General features: G+C 25.3%; 1 pseudogene; it reads left to right on the top strand.

Moving 5' to 3' along the window:
* The first annotated feature begins 733 nt into the window (after window positions 1–733).
* On the top strand, window positions 734–4,731 carry LOC132921814 (phospholipase ABHD3-like; annotated as a pseudogene).
* The last annotated feature ends 6,073 nt before the right edge of the window (window positions 4,732–10,804 follow it).

Raw genomic sequence — 10,804 nt, forward strand, 5'->3', positions numbered from 1 at the left:
AAATCATAATTTTAGCGGCCCTCAGTACACTAACATCCCTTTATATATATATATATTAAATATAATTATTATATACTTTTGTAAACACAATTTAGTTTTTAAATATTTTAATTAATTTATGTAAAACAAAATAAAATAAATAACTATTTGAGATTCTATTTTTAAACTTGTTAGAATAAATACGTTTAATAATATTACATACTTATTACTTATTAGGTAATATTTTAATTCATAATTTCAGAATAATATTAAATATATATTTTATACGAGCAGCGGCCCACCGGGAAATTTCCCGGTATCCCGGTCGTCCAGTCCGCCACTATATAATATAGAAATAGTATTTTCAAGGATGAAATTTTTAAAAATTGTATGAACCCAGGAAAATATAAAACAGTAAAATATTAATGCAGAACCGTATTTTTCAGAAATCGTATAAATAAGGAAAATATTGCTCAAGACTGTATAAATAGGAATGATATTTTTGAGTATAATAGTATATTATAGGTATATGGAGAATAATGAATAGCGGGAAATTAAAATGCAGGACCGTAAAAATCGGGACTCAGCCACTCAGGCATCCACGATTGATATTGTCCCGATTTAACATAGGTACCATTGTTTTTATAATATTTATTTATATTATAAAATCAATGATAGGTACCTTGGAATTTGGATTTCATTCAGCAATTCAGCATGCTTTATTGTTATCAATTTTAGTCGATAACGATTGGACTCTAATCATTAGAGCGGTAGTCATGACTCACGAACTTATGTTAATCTGTAACTACTAACTAGTTCGTGGTGGTAGTAACTAGTAATAGGTATTAAAAAGTTCGCATTAGATGTATTGAATATTTATTTATTTATTTTTTAATATCTTACTTAATTTTATCAATATATCATAGCTATTACACCTGAAGTATAACATAATTATAGGCAGTACAGTTATAGTATTGAGTATTGACCTTTAATTTAATAAATAATTATGCCACATTCATTATTATGAGTATAATCGAGTACACAGGTTATAGGTCCAATGTATTTTATTTCACTGTGAGAAAGACGATTTTCTAAGATACTTATTTTTTGATCATTTTATGCTAAAAGTAACAACTAAAATATTACTTTTAACAAATTGTACATTAATTGTTTAAAGATTATTTTATTTTCAGATATTTAAATAATTATATGTTACAAGCAACATGGATATTGTAACACATAATATTGCCAAATTTTGTTCATTGCCATCTTCATATATTGTTGGGGTGACTGCAGCTATTGGTTTTATGAATTATTATTTTATGTTTGCAGTTAAAGTAAGAATATATTTATTTATTTGATATTATTTACAATAATATTATTACACATTTGTATAGGTAGTATGATAAATTCATAAAATACATTTTTAATATTACCTTTATAATTTTACTCTTAAAACTAATCATATATTCATAACTTTTTATGTATGGTTTATTTATGTCTTAAATACCTGCAGTTTTAAAGAAATTTAGAATACTACAAGTAGAAAAATAATAATAAACTAATCCAGAACATCAGTTCTCAACCACTATGTGTGGGTATCGGGTATGCAAATGCCATCCAGGTGGTAAAAATATTTTTTATACTTTTTTAATTTATACATAATATACAATAGATGAATTAATAATAAAAAGCTTATTGTAAAATATATTCATTTAAAACTTATTTTTATTACCTCCCTTACTCAGGCGCAGTGTTTAGGGGGGAAGGTAAGGGGCCATGCCCCCCTGGAGTCTAGACATCTTAAGCTATCTATATAAATAATAATCTCTTTCTGTATAGAAATTCAGTGCTTATGATCGTGGTCAAAAGTGGTTCAAGATAGACTTTGGTCTAGCGCTACTTAATATTCACAGAGAGTACAATATATTAGTTGAAAATATAATAAAACAATTTGCATCGATAAGCAAAAGATATCTAGATTATTATTAATCTAAATATAGCAAAGCATATAGATTTGTTTTTAATTGTTTAATATAACTATTTATTTTACATTTTTACCTACAAATTGTATTATTGGATATGTTATGTTTTCTTCTCTGTATTGGCCTAAATGGTACCTAACCTGGGTAAAGAGTTAAAAGTAGACTTTTTGGACCAAAAGAATATTGGCTACTACTACCCTCACCTTAATTCAACTTTTATAATTTTTTGGTGATATGCTTATTGATAGGGTTGCCAGATTTTAAAATAACCAAACTGAGACACCATTTTGGATAACCTTTTTTTTTTAAAATAAAATAATATAGGATAATCATATAATTATACAGTGTATAATATTATTCTGTTTTATTATTAAATAATACATTATTTAAGTTATTTTCTCTTAGTTTCTATTAACTGGGACAAATATAATGATCGGCCGAGACACCGGAATATGGGGCAAAGCCTACTTATTGATCATAAAAATTGATAAATAAGTGGAGAATCATTGATCTAAATTATTAAATATTACTCATGGAAATGAATAAAATTGAAATCAATTGTTTATTTTATACTTGTATGTTAAATTAAAAAATTATAAAATATTATTCAGGCACCCACAATACATTGTAAAGAAGGTGAATTTAAAAATTTTATTCGTAAAAATGTTCCAATTATCAATGTAAAGTATGGCCAACTATGTGGTGTTTTGAAAGCTAGATTTCAAAGTGTATTAGCAAGTTTGATACGATCATTTGTAGTTCCTCCAGCACCCTATACTCAGGTATTTCATATATAGTAATTAATTACAATTTTTTTTTTCATTTCAAACATTTTTAAACATTAATTTTATTTTAGAGAAATATTTACATTAAAGGGATGGCGGTGAAGTGGCATTGGATTGGCTGGAACCAATAAAACGTTCAGTCGATATGTATGATGCAACAATTTTGTTTTTACCAGGATTAACAGGTGACAGTAAATGTTGAGTATGTTAGAGCTACATCATTGGCTGTGCAGAAATCTGGATTTAGGATTGTTGTTTTCAATTATAGAGGAATTGGTGGTATTGAATTGAAGGTAACTAAACAATAATCTAATTTTTACTATAATATATCATACTAACAATTGAATAAGTATATAAAGTTATATTTAAATTATAATGTCTTAATGAAGAGTAAAAATGGTAAAATGAAAATATGGGAATTTTTTTTACAATTATTGATCTGTTGTGGAGTTGGTCGAGAAATTGGCCCTATAAAATATTTGCAACCCTTTATAAGAAATTGAAATGAAGCCTATGCATTTAATATGCCAATTCCACAACATTTAAGATTTAAATTTAAGTTATTATAAATGAAAAAAATATAAAAAGTTAATTACAACTTCAATAATAATATGTAATTTTTTAATTTCCTAGGAAAGAACATTACATTGATAAATAATTTATTTAATATATTACTCATTCACTCAAGGACAAATTTTTATCAAGTACAAAGTTTCAATAATAAATAATAATAATAATAATTTAAAAATACTCATTTTATCTTTTAAAATCTTAAAACAATTTTAGAAATTAAGTTTTAGAACCAATCTAAATTATGTTCATTAATCAATTGTGACATTTAAATTAAGTTAATCTTTGTTTTAGACTCCAAGAACTTATTCTGCTAATAATATTGATGACTTAACTGAAATTGTTGGTCATATAAAAAGTAAATATCCAGACACAATTTTAGGTGGGAATTGGTGTATCTATGGGTGGGTAAGTAATCTACTAGTTATTCATTTTATTTTTTTATATTTATAAACTATAGTTATTATTTTGCATATCAGGCTTTTATTGGGAAGTTTTTTTATCATCTAATGAACAATATGTTCATAAATACTTCTCTGCTGCTATGTTAATCTCAGTTCCATGGAATTTAATTGCAACCACACAAAATATAGAAAAAACCATTTTTTAAATCGTTTTCTTTGTTCATACTTAGCAAAATGTCTATGTAACCCTTGTTGAAAAGTAAGTCTAATTACTTTGTCAATTATATATATTTGATGGACTTATTTATGATAATGATAATTTTTTTTTTTTTATATTTTAGTAGTAGCAATATGTTAAGTTCATCAAGTCATAAATGGGATTATAATCAAGTCATAAAAGTATAAATTTTTGTTTATAGAAATTATTAATTTTTGTAAAATAAAAAATAATATACTTTCAGAGTAAAACTATAAGAGAATTTGATGCAAATTATACTATCAAATTATTTGAACATGAATCTGTTGATGATTACTATAAAAAAGCATCACTCCATGATAAATTGGATCTTATTAGAGTACCTTGTTTGTGTTTGAGTGCTGCTGATTGACCCATTTTGTTTGGAATCGGGTAAATATTATTAAGTAAATTAAAACGAGTTTTGTAATGGAATTAAGATAATTTTGATTGTTGTTTAGATCTGCCTTTAGAGAGTGCTGACAGCAATGAAAACTTAGCAATTTTGGTTACAGTTAAAGGTGGACGATATTGGTTTTTTAGAAGGTATATGGCCATTTAGTAATAGCAATGAATTTATGTTTCGTATAATCGATCAATATTTTAGCTCAATATTTAAAAATAATAGTTATAAAAAATTTAATAGTTAAAATTGTTATTTTTGTTAATACATTTAGCATTAATTATATTTTCTGTTTTTAGTTAAATTGTATATTTAAATATATTTATTTTTTTTATGGTGGAGTTTAAAAAATATATAAAAATTAACTATATGCTATGTATTTATATTTAAAATTATAAATTATATTAGACTTAAGGTGAATATTCCTATTCATTAGATAATTTTTTTTTATTTGTGCTTATAAAATCTTAATGTCAATACCTATTCAATGATTAAAAATGATAATATTTATGTCTTAAAGTAGAGAAAACAAGTAAAGGACCATCCAACAAAATATCAATAATTATTTTATTACCATAACAAATATAATAGAATCTAAAATTCTAAAAACAACTAAAATTTGTTTTGACTATTCGTTCCCTAGTTACGGTGAATTTTGACATTGCACGTGACGTCACGGATTCGTTCGCCACGGCGGCGACCATATTATATAATATTTATTAATTTTTGGTTAAACTTAAAATAACTGCTAATGAACTTATTTTTTTTCGAATGAACTAATCAAATGTATATAAGAGTACCTCATAATCTTTCCATTCGTATAATTATATCAAATTTTGATTTAATCTTTTAGAAAAAAATAACACTTAAATAAATTATATTACGAATTTACCATATATTCGATTCACTGCAGTAAACGTGTGTAATATTGTTTTTGACGATCATGACATCATGTAGGTTACCTATAGATTTTTAACGTCTAAACTGGTTATTTTAGTTTTAACTCGTAGCTAATAGCCTAGTATTAGAAGTGAATGAGGGCTCGCATAATATTATTATCTAGCAGTACTCTTATAAGTTTTGAGTGTTATGACAGTGGTGTATTATAATTTATAATATAATTGTTATTATTTCATTAATAATTAATATTAAACCAAAATGTAACATAGTTATAAGAATAGAAAGATTATGAGTTACTCTTAAATACATTTAATTTAGTTTAATTAGTTCATTCGATAAAAAATATGTTCATTAGTTGTCATTTTACGTTAAACCAGAAAATGAATAAATATTGCCGCCCCGGCGAACGAATCCGTGACATCACGCACAATGTCAAAATTCACCGTAATTAGTAAACGGATTGTCACAAACGAATTTTAGTGGTATCATTTTTTTTGTCATAGTATGATGTTGACGTATGTACTATAATTTAAGGCAAAGAAAAATTTTTGAGTTGGATGGTCTTATACAATTGACTTGCAGACAAATCTTGTTAATATGATGCGTTCCATAGGTCAAGTTTAATAGAGGACAGAGCCGTGTCGTGGGGGGGGGGGGGGGCTAGGGGGCATGCACCCTGGATGCATGGCTTAAAGGGGCGTCAAAAAAATTGAAATGCATAATGATAAAAAATCATAATAAAATAGGGGGGCGAATATTATAATTTTGCCCTGGGCGCCAAATCTTAACGGCACGGCTCTGATAGAGGATATTATTACTGAAAGTATTATGGTCATGTGGATTTAGAGATGTGTTTGTATTATACAACGGTATAAATTTGTATTACACATTTATACAAGGTATTAAACATATGGTATAAAAAAAAAATACTTAACCACTAATACCTATGTTTATTTAAATTTTTTAAAGATTACAAACCGGTTACACAAAACTATATTGGTTCAATAAATTATTGAATTGATACCAATTAAAATACGGTGGACAAAGCCATAATACCTTATTGAATCAATAAGTTATCAACTGTTAGTCACTATTGATTCATTAATTAATAGGCCCGATTTTGATCCAATAAGTTTTATCGGTTCAATAAAATAAAATGAATGAAAGTTTATCAACATAATAATGAGATATTTATTTTTTATTATTTTTGAATTGAATATTAATTTGCATATAATTTTATAATCACAAATAAAATATAATATAATAATACATAAACAATGATTTGTGCAACAATTTTAAATATTTATCCATCGATAAAACATTTTATCAAACCGAAAAAACTTATGGAATCAATAAATTACCAGATTAATAAAATAAATATTGCCATATTGGATGTTTTTTGTGCAACCTGACATAAATAATTTAGTTTATATAACTTTTTTTTTTTTTTTTACTAAATTTCTGATATTAAATATAAGTAAGTATTTACTACTTAGTATTTATAGTACTTAGAAAAAGAAAAAATGTCAAACCTAAAAATTAGTATATTTATATGCTGGTTGACTGATAGGTGAGGTTACCTACTCAAATCCTAATTTATTTCAAAACTTACTGAGATAATTTATTTGATATTTTAAGAATATAATTTACTATAAAGTATTAATTATAATTAAAATATTTTAAATTTAAATTATTTCTAGTCACTAGGTAACTGGTATATAGACATATGGTACATCATAATTGGTTACATGACTAAATATTAATTTAGAGAAATTTGGTCTAAAATAATTCTAGTATTATGTGTTTTTTAAATGTTTTTTTACCTGTTAGCCATTAATCTATTTTATAATGATTCATATTTCATAATTAACTATGATTGATAGTGATTGAACTATGATGATGATTTCATAATCTGTCTTAAATTTCCGATAATTTAAAATAAAATACTGTATTTTAACATCTCTATGTGGATTATTTAAAAATTTTATAATTTGATCGAATTGCATAATAAATGTCTGGGTAGTTAAATAACTAGACGAGTTAAACAAAAATCCTATTTTTGGATATAAAGAATCTAATTCTAAAATTGACTTTTTTTGATAAATGTATATTATTATTGTATTTTCTACCTTTTTATTGTTTTATATTCAACTGTTCTATCTTTCTCTGCAAATTTTTAAGCAGAAAATTATAATCTATTTAAATTGAAATTTTAATGAGTAATTTTTGAGTTATTGAACTTTATGTATCTACTATAGCCATTAGCCATGCTGTTTAGTCTATAGGACTAGGTACATGATAATGTGGCGGGATGTCCCGAATGATTATGACTATAATTATTACTATTATTATTGTTTGTTGTGACGGTGTCGGAAGTGCCCGGCCGTTCGTTAGTAGGTACTTAGTATATACCAGATGGTCCTGAGAGTGGCGAAATACTGGTGACAGTGTTTTCTTTGTTTTTTTAATATATTATTAATTATACATTTATACGTAACCGTACTTCTTATTTTTAAGAGCCCTCCATCCTACAATAAATGATAATTAGTTTAAAAGTTACAGAAAAATTGATTTAATAATTATAAAATATTAATAAATAATCTATTAAAAATGTATGATTGATAAATAGGGTGCGGATTTGTATGTTATTACATATTTATCGTAGATGAAGATAATTGAATAATTCCACTACAGAAATACATTATAATTTGTGTCCTACAAAGTTAAATATTTTAAACTATAGTTGATGTTACATATTTTCAAATATTTGACCGTTTTTAGTGTTTTTACATATTTTTGTTAAATATTCCACAATTTTCATAAAAAAAAAAAAAAAATAGGTAATAATAATTAACTACTAAAAATTTATTGAAATCCCTTATTTTGAAAAAAATATCTGTTATCGCCGTTAAATTCGGTTAAAAATATACTACGCCAGTCGTATGAGCCAGGCTTGACTATGCGTTCATGCTATAAATATTACCAAACGTTCACAAATCACAATGGCAGCGATCACTTTTAAATTTTTACCTATAACTTCTGTTGACGTGGAAAGGTCCTTTAGCCGCTACAAGAACGTATTGCACCCCAATCGACGTCGATTTACATAACAGCCCATTGTTTTGTTGACGTCTTGATAACGATGACCCTATATTAGTCTATACCAACTTCAATAAATAATTAGTAGTTATGAAAATTATGTATAGTTTAAATGTATTATGTATACACTACACAATAATACAATAGTTTTATTAAATATTATTTTATTTTTTTTGTACATAACTTGTATTTTTAATTACATATTTCTATATTTGGATAAAAATAAATAATATATAATATAATATGTTATTTATTCTTTGTCTGCGGGCCGGATAAAATTTGTTCGTGAGCCGCCATTTGGTGACCCCTGCTATATGTATTATATATTTATATGATACATTTTTTACCCCGGCCGTTTAAATATCTGTCCTTATAGTTCGTAAATTAAATTATCATTTACTAATATAATACCTAATTAATAATAATTTATGTGCATCGATGCGTAGTATCATTATTGTGCCTACTTTTTACAAACTATTTAAAACAAATTCAAATTTCATTAATATTTTTTTTTTATGTATATAAAAATTAAAAAATGTATAGTATTATGTATTAGTGTAATAGTGTATAGTGCATTACCTATTGGCTAATAATATTTCATTAGCTTAAATACGTAGATATATGAAAAACTAGCGAAGTTGCTTTACTGTATAGTAGATTTTTTAGAGTGTATCCCGTCATTGAAATGGATCAATGGATGTATTCAATTTGATTTCAATGATGAATATTGTTGCATACACAAAAAAAAATTTACTCCACTTTAGCTTTTATTTCTAAAGATATTTTATACCCAATTTATTTATAAAATCCAATTTTGTCAAAACTTAAAATCAGAAACTACCAATTGAAGAATAACTAAATTATCAAACTTTTTACTTACAAAAAAAAAAAAAAAAATGCTAGCGATCGATACTATAAATCTATCGAAAAATTAAAAAAAGTCTAAAATTACAATTACAAATATATGACAAGAAATAATTAAAAAAGAGCTGAAATATTTAAATTTTTAATTGAAACTATATTTGTAATGTATTATGTTTAGAAAGTTATTTTTTAAATATATGGTAAAAAAGTGTCTAGTCTAAAAGTGTAAATATACATCAATGAAAAACGGTTTTACTAAAGTTAGTACCTATCGCTCCGCTCAAAATCTAAAGGAAATAATAATAATAAAGGGAAATTGATTAATAGAAGGTCATGCAATTATAAAGCAGGACGTCAATTTGGTACCATTTAATAGAGCATTAGTGTATAACTTCAGTAAATGTAGAGTTGGAAAAAATGTCAAGAATTTTAAAGGTCATTTTTGTGGTATGCAAATTAATTCTTTTTCTGTTACACATAAAATAATATTTACCTATTTGAATATTTCTTATTGTACACGGTTTTTTATAATTCTCTTAGCACATATAGTATAACAAAATGTTTGAATAGGTATTTATTACTATAATATAAAATAGTACATTATGCATTACTAGGTAGCCAGTAGGTACCTAGCTATAATACAAATGCATATATATGCGAATTGTGTTTCTAGTGTGTATACTGTATATTGTTTATACTGTGTACGTATGCGGTTCATGTAGTTCCTTACCAAACGACTTTGTCAATCGATAAAAAAACAAATTGCAAATATATACTTGTAACGTAATACAAATATACAATGTACGCTTAAACTATATCTACGGGCTACGGTTAAAAATATTTTTCGCCATTTATTTGTTGAGAGTACATTTAAATATAGTTATTTGTTATATTGCACTTGTATAGTTGTATATTAATTTTACTGAATGTAAAGGGATGCCGATTATTAGCATATATAGATATGTTATATTATATTATTAAGACACAAAGTTGTTTTGTCAGAAAGAAAAGTTGCTAAACAAAATAAAAATAATTCTAGGACCTTATACAAAGAACATAATATAAGTCACTAAGTCAGTATACGGAATTGACCTTGTGAACTACACATGTATACACACTAATAATAGTAATATAGTTTCGGGGTTGTCCCGCTGTTCGTAATATTTACTATAGCGCAACTCGTCCGTCTGACCTACCCTTTTGATCAGCAATCTCGACAAAAAACTAAAACTTAAAAATCGTTATCCGACTTGTATATATAGTTATATAGTGTTGATTATAATTTACAAGTCTAATATTATACAATATATATTTTTTTACGTACATAATGTTTATACAATATACATTACATATTAATATATTATATTACATAAAAATTGACGAAGTCAAATATCAAATAAGCGAAACATAGGTATAATATGTATATTATACGTTATACTGTACATTTGTTCAAGATCTGTGAATCTTGTGCAACTATAGGGTTGGTACATACTACATAATATACAAAACCTATGTATGTTATTATAATATTATAAATTTAGAAGAACGAAAATACGAAATAATGCGTTATTAATTATATT

This window comes from Rhopalosiphum padi, chromosome 2 (assembly GCF_020882245.1).
Source record: "Rhopalosiphum padi isolate XX-2018 chromosome 2, ASM2088224v1, whole genome shotgun sequence".
Lineage (NCBI taxonomy): Eukaryota > Metazoa > Arthropoda > Insecta > Hemiptera > Aphididae > Rhopalosiphum > Rhopalosiphum padi.